The sequence below is a fragment of the Leucoraja erinacea genome, chromosome 11, assembly GCF_028641065.1.
Source record: "Leucoraja erinacea ecotype New England chromosome 11, Leri_hhj_1, whole genome shotgun sequence".
NCBI classification, from domain to species: domain Eukaryota; kingdom Metazoa; phylum Chordata; class Chondrichthyes; order Rajiformes; family Rajidae; genus Leucoraja; species Leucoraja erinaceus.
In genome coordinates, this window is record NC_073387.1 from 9,758,256 (window position 1) to 9,786,046 (window position 27,791).

The 27,791-nt window shown below is 40.7% G+C and overlaps 1 protein-coding gene across 1 annotated transcript in view; it reads right to left on the reverse strand.

Moving 5' to 3' along the window:
- jakmip2 (janus kinase and microtubule interacting protein 2) overlaps positions 1 to 17,646 on the reverse strand; it is a 224,883-nt gene extending 207,237 nt beyond the window's left edge. Inside the window, exon 1 of the mRNA XM_055643376.1 lies at positions 16,894 to 17,646. The gene's annotated coding sequence lies outside the window, so the exon portion shown is untranslated. The remainder of the gene's footprint in view (positions 1 to 16,893) is intronic.
- Between the last annotated feature and the right edge of the window lie 10,145 nt (positions 17,647 to 27,791).

The window sequence follows — 27,791 nt, forward strand, 5'->3', positions numbered from 1 at the left end:
TGCATATGCACAAATGCACACAATGTTGCAAGGAAATCAACACTGACCAACCCATAACAGCATAAGATAAAGGAGCAGAATAAAGCCATTCACCCAACCGATTCTGTCTGCCATTAAATTATGGCTGATCTATTTCTCCTTCTCATAGACACAAAATGCTGAAGTAACTCAGCAGGATAGGCAGCATCACTGGAGAAAAGGAATGGAGATGTTGCCTGACGCGCTGAGTTACTCCAGCATTTTGTGTCAATCTTCGGTTTAAACCAACATCTGTAGTTCCTCCCTCATATTTCTCCTGCCTTCACACCATAACGACTATATACACACACACACAAACACATCTTGTTCCTCTCCAGTTGTACCTCCAGACCAAAGTACATATGAGTGTTCCTTGATTATAGCCGTGTTAATATCTTGATTGGCAAACAGAACTGCTTGCTCTTTCAGAGCATCGCGTCACAGATAGCAAAAGAATATTAAAGTGGCTCTATCTGACACTTTGGAGTGAGCAGCAAATGCCCTCCCTATGATGCCCACATCCCAACAAGAAACTGCACCCTTCCATATCTCTAATTACCCCCTCCCATCTCTCAGTCTGAAGAAGGGTCTCGACCTGAAAGGTCAACTATTCCTTCTCTCCAGAGATGCTGCCTTTCCCGCTGAGTTATTCCAGTATTTTGTGTCTATCTTTGAAAGAAAACCTGTTTGGACAGCAGGTTGTTAAAACTGGTTTAGACAGTGCAATGCTTGGAAAAAATATTCTACTCGGTGCTAAAGAAATGTTCCTTCATGGTCCCAATGCCCCCAAAATTTCTCTTACGCCAAATAAAAAAATATAAAATTAATTAGACCATTGTTCGATAGAATTTTACATACCAACAACATTTTAACATGAAGACTGCACCCAGGACACCATGACGTCTCAAAGGCCTACTGTTTGTAGATGCCACGAAAGGAATTTTATCCCCATGTCAGAATTTGTGAATGAACACTGCCAGCACATTTCCTATTAAAATAACTCTCAAGACTTGCTACTAGCAATTAGAAAGGATGAGCATCTTGGACACCAAGACCATGATAATGGGAGTGAAAGTGATTACTGGGACTAGGTGCATTGTGCCCCAACAGGTTAAAGTGTCTTTGGAAAATAAGATGCATAATGTTCACAGCCCAATTGCCGGTTCACTTTCTTCACTGATTATGGCTTTAACTGTGCAGTAGATCCAATGAGGCCTTCATAATATCTACAGAAACCCAAACGGCAGATGATCAGATATTTTTACGCTCAGGATCTGAAGGGTCTCGATCTGAAACGTCACCCATTCTTTCTCGCCAGAGATGCTGCCCGTCCTGCTGAGTTACTCCAGCTTTTTGTGTCTATCTTATATAAAGCCAATGGCCAAGGAATTTTAATTCTGTAAGTGAGACAGACATTGCATCTAAAACCTTCCCTTGGGAGTGGAGGGGGAATGTAGGGGGGGGGGGGGTGTGGGTGGGGATGTCTTTTAAAACTCTTCATTGTATGTGCTACTTTAAGCTTCCTCTGGCAGCTCATTTCAGTTGTGGAATTCATCTCTGAGAGTTAAAGGGCACCCTGAGGGGTCTCCTAAATCTCTCCCTCTCACTCTCAAGTCTATGCCCATTCATTTTAGACTACTCCAGCATGTTAAACAGACTGAGTCTTCACTTTATCCATGCCCGTTCTGAACTTGTACATCTCAATATGGTCACTCGTCAACCTCCTAAGCTCCAAAGAAAAAACTCCCAGTCTATCCAGCCTGTAACTCTGTAAACCTAGATAATATCCTGATGAATCTCTTCTGCACTCATTTTGACAACATCTTACCTACAGTGGGGCAACCAGAAATGCATATATTCTGCATTCTATACCTTCCCCTTTGCTCTATCTATTGCACATTACTTTGATTTGATTATAATTTTGTATAGTATTATCCAATCTGGTAATATGCAAAATGAAGCTTTTCGCTGTACCTCGGTAAACATAACAAAAATAATCCTAAACCTAAAATATGTCAAGCGTTATCTACCCAAATAATTATCTAGTATCTGGTGCAGTTTCTCTTACAGTATTGCCATGATTTTGTTTCCCCATTCAAAGTCTCAAAAAAGTTGTAATCTATGTTGAAAATAGACACACAAAGCTGGAGTAACTCAATGGGCCAGGCAGCATCTCTGGAGAAAAGGAATAGGTGACGTTTCAGTCGAGACCCTTCTTCAGCGATTTGTATTGGTTTTTAAAGACATTGGGTTTGTTCTCAAGCCAAGGATTCTGTTGGGTCTTCCCAGCAGTTTTGTAAGAAAGCTGGGATTTCTCCCCTTATATGATGGTAAGTCCCAATCTTACCGACCATGCTCTGCTGGCCTTGGAGTATAAAGGGGCTGTCCCACTTGGGCGACCTAATCCGCGAGTTCTGGTGAGTTTGCCCTCGACTCATACTCGCAGCATGGTCGACACAAGGTCCTAGGAGGTCTTTGTAACTCTCCTTCATGCTCGAGAGTAGTCCCCGTGTACTCGAGGTCTCAGCTAAGTTGCGGCGTATTTTTGAACATGTTGAAATTAATCCTTGAATACTTAACTCAAATTTGGACAATGGGAACATTTCAATGCTGACATAACAATTTCCCAACATCAAAAAGTTAGGGGGGAAAAAAGAGGATGAGCTCCAATAGCTTTGATCATCACTCCTCTACGTTGTGATAGGATTTCCCTCCAGAGATGAATGAAGGGAAAGGGTAAGGACCCAGAGGCTGCTGTTCCACAAATCTTGCTCAAGGGAGTGATGAGATGAAGTCAGGCCATTCTTAAATATTCTATATTGTGTTTATGATGGTTCTGTTGATTTTCCTGCAGCAATGTTAAAGGATGCTATTTCTCAAGTATGAAGCCAGACTATGGAGATCTGCCTGACTAGATACAAATGTACCTGGTTCAGGATGATGCGCATGATTTGGACTTACAGAGGGGGCCAATGCCCGAAAAAGCAAGATACTTAACTCAAATTTGGTGGGAACATTTCAATGGTGACATCACAATTTCCCAGCATCTCTAGGATGAGCCATTTTACTTCCTGACTGTGATGTTTCCCCCCATTGGGACTTCGTCAGGAAGTGGGACGATGGCAACCTTAATGGCCTGACTGTGTGTTTCCAGGCTTCGTCAGGAAGTGGGACGAGGCCACCTTAATGGCCATGACAAGAAATAACCTCCAGTTGCTTGGAGCAGGTACAATATTCTGTTACAGTCAGATCAGAGACAGGACAACCTTGGCCTGGAAACACACTCACATGATACTCTTTTGTTCAGCATTATGAGATTGAAAATCTATTTACTCCCAGGTGAATATGTAACAACCATTGCTTTACATCAGTCCAAAAAATAGGCCAGGCAGCCACACATCAGCAATACATGGGATGACAATTTCCACAGGCATTTCTCTTTTTGGAATATTACCTGGAAACTCAAGACTAAGTTATCCCAATAATGCAATGAGTGATTGGGATCTCTTGCAGTTATTATTTCCTTTTCTCCCTTCATTATTCGTAAATTGTCAGGGTTTTGAGTATAAGGGTCTTGATGTCATGTTGCAGCTTTGTAAACTTTGTTTAGCCTACATTAGTTCAGCTCACCCCATTTCAGGAAGGATAAGTTTTGGAGAGGGCGCGGAAGATGTTTTACCAGAATGCTGCCTGGATTAGAACGTATTAGCTATAAGAAGAGGTTGGACAAACTTGGATTGTTTGCTCTGGAAAATCGGAAGTCGAGGGGAGACCTGTTAGAACTATACAAGTGACATAGATAAGATAGTCAGAACCTTTGTTCCCGAGGATAGAAACATCATAGACTAGAGAGAGTAACTTTTAAGGTGAGAAGGGTAAAATTTAAAGGACAAGATAATTTTTACTTTACACAGAGGGTCGTCGATACCTGAAGCACACTGCCAGGGGTGTTAGTGGATGCAAATATGATAGTGGTATTTGAGAGGCTTCTAGATAGGCCGACAAATTTACAGGAAAGGGAGGAATATAGATTACATGCAGGCAAAATAAATTGGTTTAACTTGACACCATGTTCAGCGTGGACATTGGGAATTGAGGGACTTGTTCCTGTGCTATACTATTCTATGGTAAACCACTGAACACCAACCCCAGCCATTCTTGGACAACCCCATTCACTCCTCCTTCAACAACCAATTTATAAATCATCCTACCACAACCAGAGAGCAGTGCTGAACTACTATCTACCTTTTTGATGACTCTCAGACTATCCTTGATCAGACTTTGCTGGCTTTACATTGCACTAAACATTATTTCCTTATCATGTATCTATACACCGTAAATGGATCAATTGTAATCATGTATTGTCTTTCTGCTGTCTGCTTAACACACAACAAACGCTTTTCACAGTTCGTCGGTGCACGTGACAATAAACTAAACTGAAACTGATAAATATACCTGATTCGCACCCAAGGCCACCCAAAAGTAGCAATGGCTCTAATGGAGATCCTAATCTCTATCCCCAGCCATCGGTCACTATCCCCATAAGCACTGCCCATCCAGCAATCCTCAACCCTTGATGATGATTCGTTTAAACTCCCGAGCCAGTTCAGTGTCCCAGGCTGCACATCCCCTTGCTACAAGTATCAGATATTATCTCAGGACAACGCACAAGGTCCATCATGCAGGCATGAGAATTTCTAGGCCTCTGAGATTCAAATTCCAAGACACACTTGACCTTCAATATATGTATCTGCGGGACACCAAAATGTTATAAACATTCTACATTTCTTGTGGCATTAGTTTTAGAATTCAGTTTCTTCTTCCTGTCAATTTGTAAACAGTTTAGAAACCAGATCGTCGTTAGACTACTATCAAAATGAAAATGCAATGAAAACTATCATATACCCATTTCCAGGTCATTAGCCAAGACTACAAAACAATATTTTATTTCATATGTACATTTATAACACCATAAGGCTACATCTAAGTAGAAATACTTTGTTTTTTTTGAGGGAGAGCTGAGAAGGGGAGGAGAAAGTAAGGACTGTCTGCAGTTAGAGAAGTCAAACTGCCCAAGTGAAACCCATTGGCTCCACCCCGTCCTTTCTCCCCCCCCCCCCCCCCCCCCCCCCCATCCCTCATAACAGTCTGAAGAAGGATTTCAGCCCTGAAACGTTGCCTATTTCCTTCGCTCCATAGATGCTGCCTCACCTGCTGAGTTCCTCCAACACTTTTGTCTACCATCTAAGTAGAAATGTTCTGTTAAATCACTACCCATTGTTAAATATGATCATTTTAAAGTTATGTAATCACAAAACATGATTTCAACACGCAAAATCTTTCAACTACACACGAGTTCTCCCAAGAATTAGTTTCCAAGCAACATGACAAAGAGAGAATGTCAGCAGCAAGAATATCCTGTTTCAGCTGTAGGGCAGTGAATGTATCCATCAGCTAACTCCTGGGGTCAAGGAAAGAGCGTTCACATCACTGCCCTGTTTCCACCAATCTTTCCACTACTACGCGCAAGAAACGCAAGACGCCATTGTATGCAGATGCCGAGAAGTGTGTTCAGCTCTGGCTGAACAATTTATAATCTTCAAGAGTCAAGAGAGTTTTATTGTCATGTATCCCAGATAGGACAATGAAATTCTTGGAATGAAAGAAAATGCTTCTTCTTATCGAGTCCACATCACAAGATTAGAAATTGTTCAGTCGTGAACACTCAACACTGTACCTCAGTGATTGCCAGTCACCACCCCCACCCCGGACACTCCTTCCACCGGAAGAAATTGCACTACTATGACTGTATGCACGTAAATATATTTATTTATTGCTCATATTCTATGTCGCTCTTCTAGGGAGATGCTAACTGCATTTCGTTGTCTCTGTACTGTACACTGCACAATGACAATAAAGTTTGAATTTGAATCTGTGGTGCCGTGACGTGAATGCTCTTTCCTTGACCCCAAGAAGAAGCCAGCTCCTATTGTTTCCCTGTCTGTGCCCACAGCCCTTTCCCTTCAGGCTAATAAACTCTAGTGTCACAAACTCAAGTTATAAAGACCTTGAATAAACTTTACCCTCAGCACAAGTATATGACATCCACAAAGTTGATGTATTCAATTCAATTCAACTTTAATGTCATCGCACAAATACAAGTACGAGTACAACGAAATGCAGTTTTGTGTCAGTCCGTAGTAGTTGTGCATAAAGAAATTAAAAAAAAAAAATAGAAAGAGAGAAGATACAGAATAATCAAAAAATACAGAATAATTAAACAATGGGGACGGAGGGACCGGAGAAATCTATCGGCGGGACTCCGAGTTCAGCAATGTGATTGTATTATTGTAGAAGCTGTTCCTCATCCTACTAGTACGTGACCAGAGGCTCCTGTACCGCCTCCCTGATGGGAGGAGGGCAAACAGTCCATGGTTGGGGTGTGAGGGGTCTTTGATGATCTTCCCAGCCCGTCTCAGACACCGTTTTCGGTGGAGGGCATCCATGGCAGGGAGCGGGGCACCGATGATGTGCTGTGCGGTTTTCACCACCCGTTGTAGTGCCTTCCTGTCCGCAGCAGTGCAGCTGCTGTACCATACCGTGAAGCAGGTGGTCAGCATACTCTCTATGGTACAGCGGTATTCTTCTACCAATGCCATGTACACAAATTATGTGCAAAATTCATAGCTGAAATTTGGAAAGAAAAGTGGTTTTCACCCTTAGCCTAAGGCACATTTAATTGTCTTCACAGTAGTACAAAATTGTGTTATCATTGTCCTGGTAATGAGATATGGAATGGAATACTTTATTGCCACGTGACAAGGCACAGTGAAATTCTATGCTTGCATACCCAAGGTATGCAAATAGTCACCACATACGGCACTGACAAAGTTACAAAGTATCTGCGCCAGGGCCCCCTTTGTTGTTTCTCCCCCCCCCCCCCCGCCTCACAGCGATTCTCCAACACCAGGTGCTCCATTGTTCTTCGCCATCCCCCAATCACGTGTTTTACCCGTGCCTTCATCGACGCTGACCGTGGGTTCATCGGCCGCGAGGCCCCACTGCTGCCACCATTTGATACCATTGGTATCTACCAGCATTTGCCAAATTCTCACCATTCTTCTGTGATCCAAGGAGATTTTGATTGACTTCAGGAAGCAAAGCAGTACACACACCCAAGTTAACATTGATGATGCCAAAGTGGAGATGATCAAAAGCTTCAAGGTCTTAGGAATAAATATCACAAAGTCGTGCTGGACCAGCCACATTGAAGCTATGGCCAAAAAGGCACATGAATGCCTCCACTTCCTTAGAAACCTTAGGAAGTTTGGCATGCCCCCAACAACTCTCACAAACTTCTACAGATGTGCCGTAGAAAGCATCTTATCGGGATGCATCGCAGCCTGGCTTTCAGACCATCACACAAACCAACCTCCCTTCCATTGGCTCCATCTACACTTCATGCCACCTCTGCAAGGTCGCCACTGCATAATCAAGGATGAGTCTCTCGACCATTCCCTCTTCTCCCCTGTTCCATGAAGTGAGAGATACAGAAGTTTGAAAACGCACAAGTTCAAACTCACGAATAGTTTCTCTAAGCTGTTATCTGGCAACTGAATGGTCCTCTCATCAGCTAAAGGGCAGTTCTGAAATCCCATCTACATTGTTGGAGACCTTTGAACCATTTTTAATTGGATTGCGTCAGACTTCAATATTACATCTTGCACTGATTGGTGTATCCTCTATCTGTGCACTATGGGCAGACTTGATCGTATTCATGTGTGGTTTTGTTTTCTCTGACAGGATAACATGCAAACAAAAGCTTTTCACTGGACCTTGAGATAAAAGCTTTTCACTGTACCACGTGACAATAAACATCAACTAAACTCATTGACTGAGAGGATTCAACAAATGAACATGGCTAAACCGAGCTAAAAATCCCCAAAGCAGGCATTACTCAATGTTGATTATGTTTCAGACTGAACAAGTACTAAGAAGACTCAGGATCTTCTTTATTGGATTATCAGGATAATCTCTGCAGTATCTTTACTTTCATTTTGTGACTCGGTGAGAAATCAGCATATATTCTATGTACTTCCTCGTCTCCATTTGGCCAGGTGCCACTAGAGTGCACGTTACTCTCCAGGCAAATCCCCTGACCTTTAATAATACTGTTGCCATAACATTTCATGTCAAGCAGCTGCCACTCCCACAGCTGAATAATAAAGGATGAAGGCTACGCCAAGCTGCCATTAATCCCATTGCTGCAAACATTGCTCCTTGCAAAGTGGCCTCCATGTTAACTTTACATAACACATTTAGCACTCCCCAGCTCCCACCCAGAAGGATTTAGCTGTCAAACTGAAAATAAAAACATAAGCACTATGCTGGAAAACTGAGCAAAAACAGTCAATACTGGAATAAACCAGCTGGACAGACAGTCTCCGTGGAAAGAGAAACAGTCAATGGTTAGGGTCTGGAAGATTTGAATTCCCCCCCCATGCGCCCCACCCTCCCAACATGTTCTGTTTTGGTGCCAAATTGTCTTTCCACTGGTGGTGAATGAACCAATAAAGGGGGGGGGGGGGGGGGGGGCAGAAATACAGCTGCTCGACCACTTCTTCGCTAATTTTCTTGTTAAAACACCCATAGTGTGTTGGTAAATGTAATCATCACACGTCCCTGTAGCGAGAAACTCCTACCTTTACACTGAGCACATCCTTCATCATGTTGCCTAGTACTGCAAACATACTAAATGGATGGGCTCACAAAACACATTAGAATTTCCTCCCACGTTCCAAAGACATACAGATTAATTGGCTTTGGTGAAAGTGTAAATTGTCCCTATTATGTGTGGAAGTGAATGCATTGGGAATTGTTGGTTGGCACGGACTCGGTGGGCACTATCCCCTCGCTGTATCTCTAAACTAAATGAAAGGTAAGTTCTAAAGGCTGAAAGATTTGCAAACATATTCAGCTAAAGATGTTGGGTGGGAAGATACATCTCGGCTCCTTCGCAAAAAGCCCAGGTATGGTCAATGCTGGTCTTCAGCCTTTACAATTCAATCCACATCACACAATGAGAGTAGTGGAGACAGCAGAAGTCTGCGGTACTGGAGAATGACTAAATTGCCGAATACCTGCACTCCTGAACCCGTCTTACTGTCGGCCAAGCACTTCTGGTACAGTTGCTACACTGGCATTTATTTTTATTTACTCAGTTTCAAGGTATTCTGGTCACTGTTGGCAAGGCCAGTGTACATTGCCCATCCCCAACTATTCTTGAGCAAATGAAGGCGAGCCACCAATTTGAACTTCTGCTGCCTTTCCGGTGCTGTTGAGTAGGAAGTTCACAAATACCTCACACATTATCAACTATTTATAATGATGGAATTTAATGTGACGCAAACCCATCATTAATCTCACACTTTCAAATATGTATTCCCTCAAGAGTGGCCCCTCATGTATAATGTTATATAGTATATGCTGCCTTTAACTTCCATGTGATCATCTATGTGACTACAATTATCAAATTATATCAGACCTACCTTCCAATCTCTTTTCAGATTCTCTGAACAGGTGGGCGTACTGTAAGTAGTGCAGAAACCCGGTTTGATCCTGACCTCAGATATAGCCTGTACGGCATTTGTACATTATTCTCCCTGTGACCTTGTAGGTTTTCTCCCACATCCCAAAGACGCATGGGATTGTTGGTTAATTGGCCTCTATAAATTGCCGAGTGTGTGGGGAGTGGATGCAAAAATGAGATAACTTAAAACTAGTGTGAATGGTTGATCAATGGTCAGCATGGCCTCTGTGAGCTGAAGGACTTGTTTTTGTGCTGTTTTCCAAAACAATTAAATACTGACCTTTGCATTGATACCTGGACCCTTAAAATCATTTTTTTCTTAAATCATAATTAATTCCACGTTGAAAATAGACATTACCAATGAAATCTTGTCTCACAGACTAGCATTTATGTTGGGACATTAACCTGGTTTTGTTATTAATCCAAAAATGGTTTACAGCCAATCCAGTATTTCTGAAATATAGTAAATTATGTAATATATAAAATGTTACATTGGAACAAGCAAACTTCCAGCAAACAAGAATAACTGGATAATCTGTTCTGGTGCTTTCAGTTGAAGGTTAAGTAATAGCTATGACAGTGGGAAGATTCTTCCTCTTTGGCCCATATTTGAGAAAACAGAGGCACTTTAGTTTAAGGGCCCATCTGAAAGACAGCATTTAAAACTGTATAGTGCTCCTTTAAGGGCCCGTCCCACTTAGGCGATTTTTTCGGCGACTGCCGGCGACAGTCACAGTTGCAGGTCGCTGAAAAAACGGCGACTGGACTCCCCCTGCGACAATGTCTACGATAACTTATCACCTAGTCGACGGCAAGCTACCGACAATCTGCGACCCATTAGGTCGCCCACCTATGACCACACCTACGACAACCTACGACCACACAGATGACAAACTACGACAACCGAAGTCAATCTACGCCCACCCGCGAAAGCTACGACCCTGTTGGCGACAACTGAAGACAATTCAGTCGCCGGTACCTGTCGCCGGTTGACATAGGTTGACCTAGCTAGTCGCCAATGGAATTCACCAAAGTCCTCACCCGGCTACAACCTACATCACTTGGTGACAACCTGCATCATCCTGGCGACAACCTACGACAGCATCTACGACAGAAGACAAGCTACGTCAAGCCCACAGTCACCAAAAGGTTTTGAACATTTCAAAATCCAGCTGCGACAAGAAAAAAGTTACGACTCTTTAAGCGACTTGAGGAGACAACTCGCGACCATACAGGCGTCACCCCACGACATTGTGGTGACAACGTAATCACTTGTAGCCACTGAAAAAATTCCCGAAGTGGGACAGGCCCTTTAGTAATGCACTAAAATGTCAACCTAGTTTTATGGGCTTCAATTTGTGGAGTGACATTTTCAACTGAAAGACAAGAGTGCTACAGTTCTTTTGGCCAATGTAATTGTAGACTCTTGCCAATAAAGGTTCTGGGAGTTCCCCAATATTAGCCTACCACTTGATTTTTGGTTCTGGTTTCGAGGCTACCAGAACATCACTGGTTTTCTGATCAACTAACAGTTTTTACCATAATACCCTTTGCCAAGGCCATTCATCCTTTGCTGCTGCTATTTATTTCTAAAAATGTTTATTTAGTTTGGGAATACAGTGTGGAAACAGACACTTTCTCCCAACAAGTCCTGTCCAACCCTCAATCACCTATTCACACTAGTTTTATGTTATTCCACCTTTACATCCTCTACACACTAAAGACAATCTGCAGAAGCCAATTAACCTACAAACCTGCACATCTTTGGAATATGGGAGGAAACTGGAGCATCCAGAGAAAACCCACGCAATCACAGGGAGAATATAAAAACTCCACACAGATAGTATCCGAGGTTAGGATTGAATTTGGGTTTCTGCTGCAGTGAAGCAGCATCTCTACCACTGTGCCGTCCTTTAAAGCTTAATACTGATTATGGTGATAATCCAACCATGTTCTCAACCTAGATGATAATGAATGACTTGAGGAGATGGTAAATCCTGGTGGCCTTTGTGGTCTGGAGGTAAGAGTATTGATAATATACTCCAGAGTGAAGAATGAGGAACCATAGATCTATGTTCTTTGCGAGTTTTCACTTAAGCAGATCCAGGCTGATTAGTGCTTGGATGGGTGACCACCTACTGGGAATCTCTGCAGCAGCAGGCATCTTGCCTGGGGAAAGAGATATTCTAACTAGCAGACCATATTCATGCCTGACACAAACCTCAGTTACACTGCATTCAATAGAGGAAACACAAGTTCAGGTCGCACCAGGAGAGTTTACAGAGCTCTGTAATTAAAAGAAAGCCAGTTCCAGAACATGATGCTTTTGAATCGTCAAAAAAGAAAATGGCAACCAGCATACCAATATCATTTAAAGAATTAATCTTTTTTTTTTTTTAAAAATAAAGCCCAATGAAAAATCTTAGATCCCCAAAACAATTTGTAATTGGTTTCTGAGATGACAAAAGGCATTCACAACCACCACTTTAAGGGCAACAGGAGAGAGCAATCAGTGCCAGGCTTGCCACTTTATGCATATAGAATGAACTGGGAACAGTACCATAGAAACATAGAAATTAGGTGCAGGAGTAGGCCATTCGGCCCTTCGAGCCTGCACCGCCATTCAATATGATCATGGCTGATCATCCAACTCAGTATCCCGTACCTGCCTTCTCTCCATACCCCCTGATCCCCTTAGCCACAAGGGCCACATCTAACTCCCTCTTAAATATAGCCAATGAACTAGCCTCAACTACCCTCTGTGGCAGAGAGTTCCAGAGATTCACCACTCTCTGTGTGAAAAAAGTTCTTCTCATCTCGGTTTTAAAGGATTTCCCCTTTATCCTTAAGTTGTGACCCCTTGTCCTGGACTTCCCTAACATCGGGAACAATCTTCCTGCATCTAGCCTGTCCAACCCCTTAAGAATTTTGTAAGTTTCTATAAGATCCCCTCTCAATCTTCTAAATTCTAGAGAGTATAAACCAAGTCTATCCAGTCTTTATTCATAAGACAGTCCTGACATCCCAGGAATCAGTCTGGTGAACCGTCTCTGCACTCCCTCTATGGCAATAATGTCCTTCCTCAGATTTGGAGACCAAAACCATTTGGAGACCTGTACCATGAACAGAAGTATTAGGTCATAAATGATAGGAGCAGAATTAGGCCATTCAGCCCATCAAGTCTACTCCATCATTTAATCGTGGATGATTTATCTCTCCCTCCTAACCCCATTCTCCTGCCTTCTCCCAGTACACCTGTACTGATCAAGAATATATCTATCTCTGCCTTAGAAAATTCCATGGACTTGGCCTCCACAGCCTTCAGGCAAAGAACTCCACAGATTCACCACCTTTTGACTAAAGAAACTCCCCTTCATCATCTTCCTAAAGGAACGTCCTTTAATTATGAGGATATGACCTCCAGTCCTAGACTCTTCCACTATTGGAAACATCCTCTCCACGTCCACTCTATCCAAACTTTTCAATATTTGGTAAGTTTCAATTAGGGGACCTCTCATCCTTCCAAACTCCAGCGAGAACATGCCCAGTGCCAGTTGGGAACCATTCAAAGCTGCAGCTGATAGTAGTGAGCACAGCACAAGTTGTAGATGTAACAAGGAATTACCCCATCTCATTTAACCTGCATTGGCATTTATCTTGTAACTTAGCTGTACAATGTTATAGATCCTAAGATTGCAAAATGTTTATAAAGACCGTTGACCCATATTACTACATGCATCCAAAATGAGCCATGTTGTCCTTCCCACAGAAGTATTTTGTTGTTTCTACCATCATTCTATTAGTGAAGTACATTCCAGACGTTGATAATTCTGTTCTTGATATCAGTTCCAAATTTACCAATTAATGCCTTGATTTGTTTCCTGCTTATCCTGACCCAATATTCCAGATGTATCCCTTCCAAACCTGTTCTGATCCAATGAACTTTGAATAACATCATCTTTCAGATGACTCCTTTACAAAATCCCATAATTCTCAGGCTTCTCATAATTCAGAGGCCCGACTAGGCCTCAGTGACTGGAACACAACTGCTCTGAAGAGATCATGACTGGACTCTGATCAGGACTTCATTTAATGGATAGGAGCCATGGCCATGAATACATGCAAACAGATGTGAGCTGCACACAATCTCAGTGGAGAATACATGACTGGAAAGAGAGACCAAAACATAACAAGGCCTCATCAAATCCTATAAACAACTAGAGAAAATACAGAATTAAATTCCACAGGAGACCATTCTGCCCACTATTCCCATGCCGTCCTTTTGAAATACATAATGAGCTCTATGCTCTTTCGCCCACAGTCAATTCCCCATATCCCACATATTATTTCTTGACAGCTATTTTCCCAATAATTTATGAAATATAATAATACATTTGTTCTCACCACCCACTCACACAATGACAGCTACAGTAGAAGGGAACTACGTTTATTGTCTATTACTAAGTTGATAGGGTCTGAAGGAGGGTCTTGACCCAAAACGTCACTCATTCCTTCTCTCCAGAGATGCTTCCTCTCTCCGCTGAGTTACTCAGGCATTTTGTGTCTATCTTCGATTTAAGCCAGCATTTGCAGTTCCTTCTTACACACTAAGTTTAATGTCAAATTTACAAAAACAAATCTGCTACTCCAAATACCCATTGAAAGATCTGAAACAAAGATTGCACCACTCACTAATCGTTCCTGTGTGTGTGGGCTTTACTTTAAAAATCAATGTAGCTTCACAGTGCAGTGAAAACAAAAATGAGTTGACATTCACCCATTTTAGGTCCTTGTGAAAATGAAGCGGGTCTCAAATCTGCCAAAACACAGCTGCTCATGTTGAATTTACAGAATGGTTAGCATGGCAAACTGTTTGCATAAACCATTGGGATTGTAGAATGATGTATTAACCACTATATGTAAAGGAATAATATGTGACAAACAAGTTAGCTACATAATCAGTACAATAAAGCAACCATTTGTTTTGAAGAATAGCTCCCTCCAAATTAATGATCAAGCTAATGAAATAGTTCTGTAAGACAAGGGAACTCCTCTGTTGCACATCTAGATAAATCACTTACTTGATCTCAGCACATCCAAACTGGGCCAATGGATAGGAGTATATGCTCTCTTATCCATTCAGTGCTCAAAACACATTTTCTTGGAATAAACATGTGTGGATGCTGAGCAGCAGAGGACTTATGGTCAGGTTAGAGTTGACCACCTCTACAGTTAGTTTGGTATCTGAAAAACTGGGCTCAAGCACAAAGGTACTTCCCTTTGGAATCTTTCACTAATGGGAATCACTGATCACACACTAGAAGTGAGGATGTGAAATAGCACATGCACATAGAGGGCTCATGAACATTTGGTGAGGATACTTGCATTAATTTCACCAATTGAATGAATGGGTGAAAATATTGTAATTTCTGTGCCCGCCCGCCCCTCCTCCTCTTATTGTATGGGGTAACATTAGGGAAGGGGGAAAGAGATTTTCATTGGAATTACATCCTATATATTTATCTTGATGTTAAAATTCACAGTTATATTTGATTTTCAACACAAATAAATGTGTTTTTCAAATAATCTTTCCATACATGGGTTCATTCGATAGAAAATATGTACAGCCAGATTTGAAGTACACTGTAAACCAGTTAGTTAGAATGCATTCTGAAAATATTCACCCAATAAAACCCACACTGATTTGTGCCTTTTCCTGTCCAGTATATTTATGACTTCTCTGGGTTACATTTAGCAGTGAGTGATTTAATTTTGCATAATGTCTATACTGATCTACTTCAGGCACTATTTTCAATGGGTTGTGAATCTCTCGAGACTCCCATCCACAACAATCATAAAATGGTTCTAATTTCCATATCTACAATTATAAAGCATCTTCCATGAACCTAGCCCAGATGATATGAACCATAATCTTAGCCTACAGGTCTATATGAATCATGGTTTAGGAGCAGAACAATCTGACCTTATCTTAAATGCATCGAAACCAAGGGATGCAGAAAGAATGGAGGCTGTGACTAGAAGTAATTAAACACCTTTCCACTTGCAATAAAATAGAGAGTTCAAGGTCACATGATACCCAGAATTATCGAAGCAGAGATCCATTATCAAGGAACTAGTTTAATCTGCTGTCATTCTCAAGACCGCATTATACATTATAATTTTAAAATATATATTTTGTATCAGTACAATTTCATCCTCAGAATACCCAAATAATGAATAACAGCTAATTATGAATTCCTGCAAGGGTGGGTGAATATTTAATAAATTCCAGGTGCTGACCCGACTACAAAAAAGGCAACAGTATTTACTGAGAATTATGATCATATAAAACCAGGCTACAACATTTAGAAAAATAAAATCCATTATTTATGCCAATGTCAGTCATTTATATATTGCAGGACCATATTTGTGGCCAAATTAATTCTAATATGTATGTTCTTTTTGAAAAACAATAAAGGTTATGGCTTTTATTTGCATATTTATTTTGGAGACTGCAATAAACGACACTGGAACAGTTCTGCACTTATCTGCATTCCTTGAATTCCACTTTATAATATTTAGCTGCAGGCATTTCATCGACTGACAGCGCTGTGGAGGCAATGAATTAGAAAAATTGCACATCCATTTTTTTTTTTTTTGAAGTGACAAATGGCTTGGCACTCAAAGAGTTACATGGCCGTAAATTAATAATGAACCCCATTTGTGTGATGGTCTACAATCTTTAAATGGGAGTTCAATACAGAACTGCATTAATATCATCAATGACATTGCATCCAAGAAAAAACAAATCCAGGCCTAACTATACTGCATCATCACTTCCAAAACTAAAACACAACATCTATATTAATATTCCAAAATTATAAATACATACAATTCTTTCTGACACACCATACATCCAGACCAGTCAGAATTTGATGTGTGCCGGTATCTGCAGTTCTCATCATTGCTGCTTGCAACACAGGCCCTGCCCAGATTCACTGCTGTCACAGATACACTGGCATTAGAGGACACGAAAGCAAATAGAATGACATTATTTTCTTTGTCTTTATTCTAAAGATGGCACAGTAGTTCTGTGTTTCAATGAAAATAGGGAAACTAATGACTGCAGCAGGAGTCCAGGTAAATTTTCTGAGCACCGTACATAACAATTCACTGTTAATTCATTGCTTCTACCTAGCCTCACTGTCATCCTTCGGTGAAAAAAAAATCAAATAATGAAAACCTTGTTCCCTAAAAATATAGGAAATTAGGAAAAAACTACTCACCATGTGTATGTCCACTGAAGATAAAGGCCTGGAAAGCTTGGATCTAAACACATTGCCTTCTCAGATCACCAGCAGCTGGGCTGTCTGCTGATGCTAATGCTAATGAACCCACCCTCTCCGGAGAGAATGAGCTCATTGATAGCCTCGAACTGCAGTTAGATTTTTCCTCCTCTCCTCACCATAGGAGTGGTCTCATCGCAGCAAAGACAAAGGAAAGAAGCAGAGGCTATGGTCAGGGGACCTATACCGATAAGAGACCAAGATGCAAACATCCACATTCTTAAAGTGACAGCCGTTCTTATTAAGAGTAAAACAAATGCTTATTAACTGGTCACGTGCTTTAAAATGTTGAACAGTTCACCATGTGACACCTACCAAGTTTGACGTATACCTTGCTGGAGGAGTTTACACGTGCCGCAAGTTATATTTGTTCAATAGTTTTAAAAAAAATCTATTTCCATAATTAATTATCATGTAATGTTTATGTAAATGGGAATGCCTGTTTTGGGGTAAAATGTGACCTCGGTTTATCTGTTTTACATAAAGTTACATATAATGTATTGCATGGAAATAGAGCATTAGCTCAAATGTTCTAAGATGGTGCTTATGTTCCTCAAGCCTCCTCCCACTATCAAATCTGATCTGTATCCTCTTCTATCCTTGATAGACACAAAAAGCTGAAGTAACTCAGCAGGTCAGACAGCATATCTGGAGAAAAGGAATGGGTGTTGTTTTGGGTCAAGGCCCTCCCTTCTCTCCTTCTCTCTTCCCCTCTCTTCCCTTCTCTCCCTTCTCTCCCTTCTCTCCCTTCTCTCCCCATCTACTGGCAGTCAGAGCTGTTGACAACTGTGAAGTAAGAACCTGGATTAAATTGGACCCACTACACCTGCTCAATGATTGCTTTTCATCTAATCTCCAATAGTGGAGCCCATACTTACTGGGCTCCTATAGCAATTAAAGGCCTTGTTCACTTCAGTGAGAATTTTTGGCCTGTGCAATGAGTACAAACTGAGTTTTTATTTAATTGTTTGCAGATGATTTTCTGAAATGTTTATGTATTTTTTTTAATTATTTAAATGTAATGCTTTTCAAATGTTTGTGAGCACGAGGGACATTTAAGAAGTTAAATTATTTATAGCCTTGATAGAAGACTACTCCCCCTAAGGCCAACTCACCGAGAACTCACTGACTATATGCCATCAGCATCCAGGTGTCCACCAACAGGTTGCTTGTGATTGTTCATAAAACCATTAATAAAATGGCATCTTGTTGCTGTCCCTTTAAGAGCCCTTAATTAGGCCAATGGAGAATTGGTGCGGGATGTGCTATAGCAGTGATTTGGGTTGGTGAGCCCAGTTCTGAAAGATTTTTCCCATTTATTCCAGTCACTCATCGTTGTTGTACTAAACAGTTCACATCTGAGACCATTACTTTGAATTCACCATTGGATTGGATTTATTAACGACTGTCTTCTATTTTCACCGCCTCAATCTGGATTTCTCATGAATTGGAAATGTCTTTTCTACAACTTACCTTTTCACATATCTTTATAGTTTATCAGCAGAACACTAGGTCTTGCCTCATTTATCTGTATTGTAGAGGAAAACGCAGCAGCCTTTTCATTTGTTCTTGGTAGTAATGGCCTCTCTGCTCTTTTATTACGGATCTTTTCCAATGATCACTGTTCAAATCAACCTGCAGTGACAACTCCCAGCAGGCAAACGCATATTCACCATTCCTTCAATAGATGCTTTTGCGTATATTTTTGATATAGAAATACGTATATGCCATCAAAGAAATCAAGGGTGAATATTTCTAATGAAGATCTATTCATTAAGTGTTATTCAGGTTGCTGAAAGGAAGTGAGAGTATAAAATAACGGATCAGTAATCAAGAATTAAAAGAAGACCAGAAACTGCAGATACTGGAATCTTAAGCAAGTACAAAGTGATGGAGGAACTCAGTGGATTAAGTAGCATCTCTGGGGGGAATGGGCAGGCGATGTTTCCAGATGGTGCCCTTCTTCAGACAGACAGATGATGGCTGGGTTCGGTACTCTTTGCCAGAGTCTGAATAAGAGTCTGACCCCAAACTTCATCTGCCCATTCCCTCCATAGATGCTGTCTGACCCCCTGAGTTACTCTGGCACTTTGCGTTCTGTGCCAGAATTAAATTAAATTAGGGAGAAGGCAAAGTAGAAAGAGATAGGAATTGGACAAATATAGTATGGTATAAGAAAGAAATGAGGTGAGAATAATTTTTCCTAGGGTAGAAATATCAAAAGCTATAGAGTATTGTGTTAAGGTGAGAGGGGCAAAGTTTAAAGTAGATCTGCGGGGCAAGTTTTTTACACAGAGAGTGGATGGTGCCTGGAACACACCGCCTGGGATGGGGACAGAGGCAGGTCAGAAAGTAGCATTTATAAGGCTTTGGGAGAGGCCCATAGATATGTAGGGAACTGAGAGATATGGATCAGATGCAGGCAGAGGAGTTTAGTTTATCTTGACATCATGTTCAGCATGGGTGCTGTGGGTCAAAGGGCCTGATTCTGTACTGTTCTATGCTCTATGTTTTACATGATAAAACTCAGTTACAGTCCAGACCAATATAAAGAAGACAAAGTGTGTAGGCAATTCTGAAGACCAGAATGAATCAAAGATGAAAGAGAAGATGAATCAAAGATGAAAAGTCAAATGAGAAGATGAAAAGTCAAATCAACAAATTAAGGAAATGGTAAAGGAGATTTAGAGAGAAAGAATGGAAAAACTTATATTGCAAAGAAGGTATGAAGAAAGCACCATTAATACAAACAGACAGAAGAAGGGTCTCGACCCGAAATGTCACCCATTCCTTCTCTCCAGAGATGCTGCCTGTCCGGCTGAGTTACTCCAGCTTTTTGTCTAACAACAGATCGGAGAACTTTTATGAAACCAAAGGGAGTATAAGTATTTTTGAGTATTTTTGATGGTTCCACAGAGATTTTTAAAGAAAATAAATTGTTGCCAATTCAGAGACCCAAGGAACTGAAGATGCTGGTATCTTGTGCAAAGTATAAAGCACTGGAGGAATTCAGCAGGTCAAACAGCATCTGTGTAAGGAATGGACAGGCAATATTTTGGGTCAAGGTTCTTCTTCTGACAGACAAATCGTTTTGGGTTGAGAATCAGATTTCAGGTTTTGGAGTGTGAAGAAGGGTCCCCACCCTAAACATCATCTGCCCATTCAATCCATAGATGCTACCTGACCTGTTGGGTTCCTCTGGAACGTTGTCAGTTGCCAATCTAGAGTAGATGCTGAACAATTGTAAAATCTAGCACCAGTCTGCTCTGGAGAATCAACATCAACATTACAATCAGAGACCTGACCTGCAATTTGAACTTCATGTTTTGGTTAAGAATGCTGAATTCCTATTGTGGAATCTGGCAGGAAAACTATCTTCATCAGAAGTTACTCTGTGTCTAACAGTTGAAAGCTACCCGCTCCCATGTAAAGTAAGAATAATAAATTGACAGAGCGGACTTTTCTGTGCATCCCATTCACAGAAATGCAAAAATAATCTTTCAAAATAGCGGAGAGCAGGGGTGAAAACTGGGGCAAACCTGGACTTTCCAGTTGACAGCTGCTGGGACTGGTTGGCAAGCAGCAGTTCATGAAAATACTTCATTTGAAATCTGAGTGTGATAAATTAAGGTAGCTTATAGCTATTGCATAGACATATAAGACACATGGAAAACATAAAACAATGGAACTTGGAAAACATAGACAACTCCAGCAATCTTGGTGTCATCTGCAAACGTACTAACCAACATATCTACATGTATGCCCAAATCACACATGGGATCATGAAATGCAAATTGTTTACTCTTTAAGGATTCTGCCATTTCACTGTGAATGGTGCTGGGTACTGAGTGTGATTCTTTTTTGCATTTGTGCAATACAACCCTGGATGCCTGGACTTGACTCTGTCACTCTGCAAGATCATGAGGGAGAGTCCATGACTCTCATTCTAAGCTGTGAATCAACTGAACTGTGTCTGCAATGTAATTGCAATAAATGATTTGTTAGCCCTTAATGACAATGCCATGAGTTGTTTGGCCTGCTGCCCTGCCTGAGCTTGAAAAGGCAATGCTTTATTAGGTCCGACTGTGTTTGGAAGGAATAAATGCTTTATTAGGTCCGAATGTGTTTGGTTCAAATGTCCCGCTCATTTCCTGACTTCCGCTTAGTGGACAGGTCGCGCTGATTGTGTAATTTCAGGTGAGTGCAGAGGTTGCGCTGATTGCATAATTTCCGGTAAGTGCAGAGGTCACGCTGATTGCGAAAGTTCCGCTGACTGTGGAAGCCCCAAAATGGAGAGGCCGTGCTCAGCTGTGTGAGTATTCAAGCTGTTTACTTCCGGTAAGTGCAGAGGTCACGCTGATTGCGATAGTTCCGCTGACTGTGGAAGTGTGAGTGTGTGTGTGCTGTGTGTGTGTGTTTGTGCCATATATATGTGTGTGTGTGTGTGTGTGTGTGTGTGTGTGTGTGTGTGTGTGTGTGTGTGTGTGTGTGTGTGTGTGAATGGTCTCAGTGACTGGGCTGCCAGCCCAAGAATCCATTTGGCCCACAATGTCCATACTAGCCATCTGGAAAACCAGTCCCTTCGGGCCACAACACCATGCTAGCACTCTAGAAAGCCCCCCCCCCCCCCCCCCCCCCCCCCCCCTCTCCGTGTGAAGCTGGGACCCAACGGGTCCCACATTCTATTGTCTTTTAAATGTTGTTATTTTACCTCTCTCAACCACTTTCTCTAGCAACTAGTTCATATACATACCACCCTCTGTGTGCAAAGCTTGTCAGGCTGGTTTCTGTTAAATCTTTCCCCTCTCTCCTAAAACTATGCCAGCTGGTTCTTTATTCTCTTACAGTGGCAAAAAGACCGCATTCACTATATGTATGTTACTTATGCTTTTATACACTGTTATAAGATTACCTTTCTGCTTCCTGCAATCCAAGGAATCAATGCGTACCTTGCCCAACCTTTCTCTATGTCAGTCCCTCAAGTCCCAGCAACATCCTCATAAATCGTTTTTGCACTCCTTCCAGATCATGGCATATTTTGTAAAACACGATGACCAAAACGGAACACTAAACTCCGTGCAACGTCACCAATGTCTTATACAATTGAAATGTAACATCCCAACCTCTGTTCTCAATCCCCTGACTGATGAAGACCAACAGGCCAAAAGCTTTAATGTGTAGGAAGAAACTGCAGGTGCTGGTTTAAATTGAAGATAGACACAAAATGCTGGAGTACCTCAGCCGGACAGGCAGCAGCACTGGAGAGTAGGAATGGGTGATATTTCTCAGTCTGAAGAAGGGTCTCGACCTGAAATGTCACCCATACTTTCTCTTCAGAGATTCTGCAATTCCCACTAAGTTACTCTAGCATTTTGTGTCTATGCTAAAAGATTTCTTCACCATCCTGTACACTCTGAAACTACTTTCCAGAAGCTATGTATTTGTGCTCAGAGGTTCCTCAGTTTTACAATTATTTTCAGTTAAGTCTATCTTCTATGGACTGTGTCTTCGGTTGCACTATAGACTTTGGTTTTACATTATCATGGCTACCCGGGGGGTGGAAGATTGCAACCTTCACGTGGTCCGCCCTGTTTCGACAAATGCAATCAACCCGGCGTGCACAATCAAATAAGATGAAATAGAACAAGTTGTTTTACAACATTAGGCTGTGCACGTCATACGCAAGAAGAAGAGGCAGAAGATGGCTACCTGGTGTCATGGTTAATAATAATATCATGGTTAGTGTATTATCGATTATGAAATATATATCCTCATCTTCTGGATGTACAGCCATATGAGGCTGTAGCAAGTAAGAATTGCATTGTCATATTACTGATACATACGACAATTAAACACTCTTGACTCTTGATATCATATTTATAATTGTAGAAAATAGTAATAAGCGGTGTATAAGTGCTCCGAAAATTCAAAAGAAGCTTGATCCCTTCTTTCATTAGTGATTTAATTAAATATTTCACAGTCTGATCCATACCATACCTCTACTGCCACTCAAATAAATAATTGCTTTGGTGCATTACGGGAGAATGTGTCAATTTCTTTTGAGCTAGCTTTTTCCTTACTCTAATGAGATTAAGAAAGATGTGGCGAATATCCTTAGAAAAGAACTGAAGAAGAATTTCTTAATATTGTAGGAATATTGTCATTTTCTTTCTGAGCTTAAATTTCAATGATAAATGTGGTCATCAGTCTCTCAGTGAGTGGGAGTTATGGATTTTGTACATGCTGTGACATGCTGGAATTTTCAGATTTCCCATTAACTGGTGCATTAGAATCCACACATGATTTGTGGCTCTGGATTTCCTTCATATCAGTCAGTCACAGTCCAGTCACTGCTAGGGTAACACTGAGTTTTGTAATTGCAAGTCAATTAGACTTTGACATTGTTGGCCATCATCATCATGACAAGGCTGACATGCATGTTAAGGCTGGCAGATCTCCGATGGCAATGTTGATATTGAAATAGTAAACTGAGTTCATAACCTTTACAGCAACTTGAAATTGCCTTTATTAAGCTAGCTTTTCAAAGTAATTTTGTGGAGCATGTGCCACAAAATATTTCACTGTGTTTAAGTCAGGCCACAACTTTTGCAGCAGGTTTTTATTTTAGGATTTCATTATTGGGTCCCTATCGAGTAACACAATGGAATCAAACTAATGTGCCTATGATGGCCCCGAGTAATGTTATTAATTTACCACCTTGAAATGCAATGTAAAAGGCATATTGTTAAAGTCAATCTACTGTTGGAATTCTAAGATGTCAACAATCATTTGCCTTCAATTAATTTATTTTTCCATCTCCAACTTAACAATTGTTTAATGTGTTTTTTCCCTGCTTCCAGTAAAGGCAATTAAATATTGGCTTATTGCATGGCATGGAAATATCTTTAATTGTTCACATATAGTTAATAACTCCTTAGATAGACACAAAATGCTGGAGTAACATAACGGGGCAGGTAGCATCTCCGGATAAATGGACTGGGTGACGTTTTGGGTTGAGACCCTTCTTCAGACCACTTCTTGTTAGATAACTCCTTGATTGTTGTGCCTTAGGATGTGGCACAACTATTTGTATTGAGTATGAGTAAAAAGCTGAAGAATGATAAGTTAACACTGAAAGACTGAGATAATCTCTGCTTTTTGTTGGAAGGTTTTATTTATAAATAAGATCTTCAACCATGATTCAGACAATGTTCATATTTATAATGTGTTTTGAAAAATGATACAATTAATGCATACTCATCAATTTTGTTTTCAATATAAACATGCACTGATTGGTAGAATTAGTTATAGAATCAATACTGTAGAGTTTATATTTAGCTTAGTTAATTTGCCCTGCCCAAATAAATTAGTCCACTGATCAATTCCTCGATCATTAGCTACTATCTATATAAAAATGTATACTTAGCTCAAATTCTACCACTGTTTCTCTGTATTCAAATAATTTGGTTGTCTAGGTGGGAGTAATTTTTGTAATTCTATATCAAATGACAGGTTGTGTTGTTTCTTTAAGAATATAATTGATGTTATTTAGCCTTCATGGGGGGGGGTGAGAAATAACAACGGCATACTCAAGCAAGGATACTACAATTTCTGCATCTTTGGTGAGTTGTTAGTTTCATAATTTCATTAAAGGTAGCCACTTGATCTGTTCTGCACTAGAGACCACAGTAAGAGGGACTGGCAGTATTTCCAACCTGTAACAGAAACAAAAGGCTGAGTCAGAACAGATTACCTCATTAATCTGTGCCCATCCCCATAAAGCATTGCCTGGACACAAACACTGCACCTGTCTGCTGTTGGCCCTCCTTTCTAGACATCTTCCCCCTGCCTATTTATTTTCCAGTAGTCCTGCACTGTGAAAGCTGACAAGCAGATGTTGCAAATCTTATCCCAATTGCTGCCAAGAATTGGATCAGATGAAACCCTTTATCCTTGTGTTACATGACACCCGATCCTATCAGCATTATGTGTATGAAGGAACCTGCAGATGCTGGTTTAAACCAAAGATAGACACAAAACGCTGGAGTAACTCAGCAGGACAGGCAGTGTCCCTGGAGAGAAGGAATGGGTGACGTTTAGGGTATCAATATTATGTTATATACCTTTCCCTTCTATGATTCGGTTTAATAATACATCATGAATATCCAGTTTTCACATTTGGATATGTGTGATACTTTTACAGAAAGATTCCCATTATTGATTTCCAATGATAATTGTTCCTCCACTTTGTCACGTTAGGCATTAACAACAGAAATTATTTCAGTCTTTCACATTAAATGTACTTGGCATTTGAGCACTCCAGAAGAGGGCATTTGCTTCCTGTTGGCTGCAGTGTGATGGTAGTGGTGCAAGTGTATCATTAGCATCAGGTCAAATTTTCTCATTTTAGGGCAAGTGCTTGGCAGATGAAACGATAATGAAGAACCTATGACTGACTCTGCAAGCTTGTACAGAGCATGCAGAAGAGGCCTAAGGCAAGTGGATCTAAGTCCTTGCACTAACTGTGTCATCCTACAGTCCTTTTGATGACAATATGCCTTGACTCTGAAGTATAAATGTAATAAATTGAATATATCATGAATTAGGCAGAAGCTGAACCAGCCATGTCAATGCAGGGAGTCAATATAGGAGTCTGAAGATGGGTCCTGGCCTGAAACATCACCTATCCATGTTATCCAGAAATGCTGACTGACCCGTTGAGTTACTCCAGCACTTTGTGTCTTTTTTTGTGAACCAGCCTCTGCAGTTCATTGTTTCTACATGTCAATACAGACTCGCAGTAGCTTTGAAGTTTAAATAATGTATTTATCTTATGGTCATTTAAAACAAATGCTCCTTAAAATACAAGTTCACAATAATTTGAAACCAATGCTAATTATAACAAAAGTCCCACAATAGAGTCACTAACAGATGTGCTAATATTAATGTGCAAGAATCTCTGGTGTAGTTTAAAATTCTCTATATATGCAATTTATTCAAATTCAAAGTAGATCAGTACAACTTGAAAAACTAACGGTTATCAACCGACAAAGCATTTAAAAATGAGTATCAATGACATCTGTGACTTTATTTCTTGAAAATAATGCACAACTGAGTAAATATAACCAACTAGGGTTAGAAACCTTCACTGCAAGTAACCGAAGACATACCTGCAAACAATACTCAAACGAACAGTCTAACTGACTGTGTCTTCATTATTTCCAACCCTTACACTTTGTGCTTAAAACTCTTTTGACAAATACACATTACATTTAATTAATTCACTGAATAGCCACAGCGCAGAAAAGCTGAAAAAAACAGCTCTGCGTTGGTGGCAGAAGGTTGTTGGCTGGAAATGTGCCAACAGAGCCCTTGAGCACAAAGGTGGCAGTCTTCCAAGTGATGCCCATACCATTTCCAAATTAGTTTATTGTGTCCGGCCCCTTAGATGTTTAATCCATTATTGGTCCCCTTCTTCCCCCTCAGTGCCAAAAAAACGCTTCTGTGATGGAACCTTTACCTTTCATCTGTTTCACCATATCAGCTTCACCTCCAGAAGAGATGTTAGTTGCCAAATTAATCGTCTGGACAAGGGGAAAAAACATATAGTTTATGTTTTTTTGGCATGGTGGCTTAGCGGGAAAGTTGCTGCCTTACAGTGCCAGAGACCCGAGTTCAATCCTGACTACAGGTGCTGCCTGTACGGAGTTTGTACGTTCTCCCCGCGACCTGCGTGGGTTTCCATCGATATCTTCAGTTTCCTCCTACACTCCAAAGACGCACAGCTTTGTTGGTTGATTGGCTTGGTTGCAAATGTAAAATTGTCCCTTGTGTGTGTAGGATAGTGTTAATGTGTGGGAATGGCTGGTCGGCACGGACTAAACTATCTCTAAACTAAACCATGTTTTGAGTGGGTCATGTAAAATTTGGGCAAGATTTCAATAGAGCACTAACAGGCCAAGAGAGATGTTCTGCTCCAAACCATTGTAGCAATAAGGGTTAGTAATGGACGGAGCAAAGGGAAGAAAATAGATTACAAAAAAAAACTTTAAAGTGATTATGTTTCAATATTTCCCTTGTGTATATACAGAATGTTTGACCTTTTCTGCAGATTTGAGAATGAGTAAGAATCATATCATACAATGACACCAGATCTCAAAGACTTCATGTTGAAAATGTTATGTATCATTAAATAGTTTCTACTTCCTCAAAGACCATGAGATCGCTGAATGTAGTTTCTACCACAACTTCTGAGTTTCAGATTGCATTAAACCCTTCCTCTAGAATTGAATGCAAAACCTATGATGGGCGGTGGTATCCCTGACTTCAAGGCAATATTTGACTAAGTGTTATCAGAAGTCTAATGAAAACTGTCAAATCAAATCAAAATGTTCAATGTTTTTAGCTGATGAACAGAAACATAAATGTAATTATTGAAAGCCAAACATTACAACTGAAATAAATCTTTTATAAAGTTATTAATGTCCCCATGTTCCATGTTAGCCCAAACATTGTTCTCCAACTTGTGTTTCCTTTCAATGGCTCCACTGTCCTCCCACATCCCAAAGATGTGCAGCTTGATAGTTTGTCTGCTGACTAAATTGTCTTTAGTGTGGAGGTGAGGAATAATAACTGAGGGTGAGTTGAAAGGAACACACTGATAATTCATTGCCATAGAGGCTGTGGAGGCCAAGTCAATGGACATTTTTAAGGCAGAGAAGATAGATATTTGATTATATATAGGTGCCAGGCGTTATGGAGAGAAGGCAGAAGATGGGATTAAAAGGTAAAGACAGAATTGCCATGATTGAATGACAGATAGATTTGATGGGCCGAAT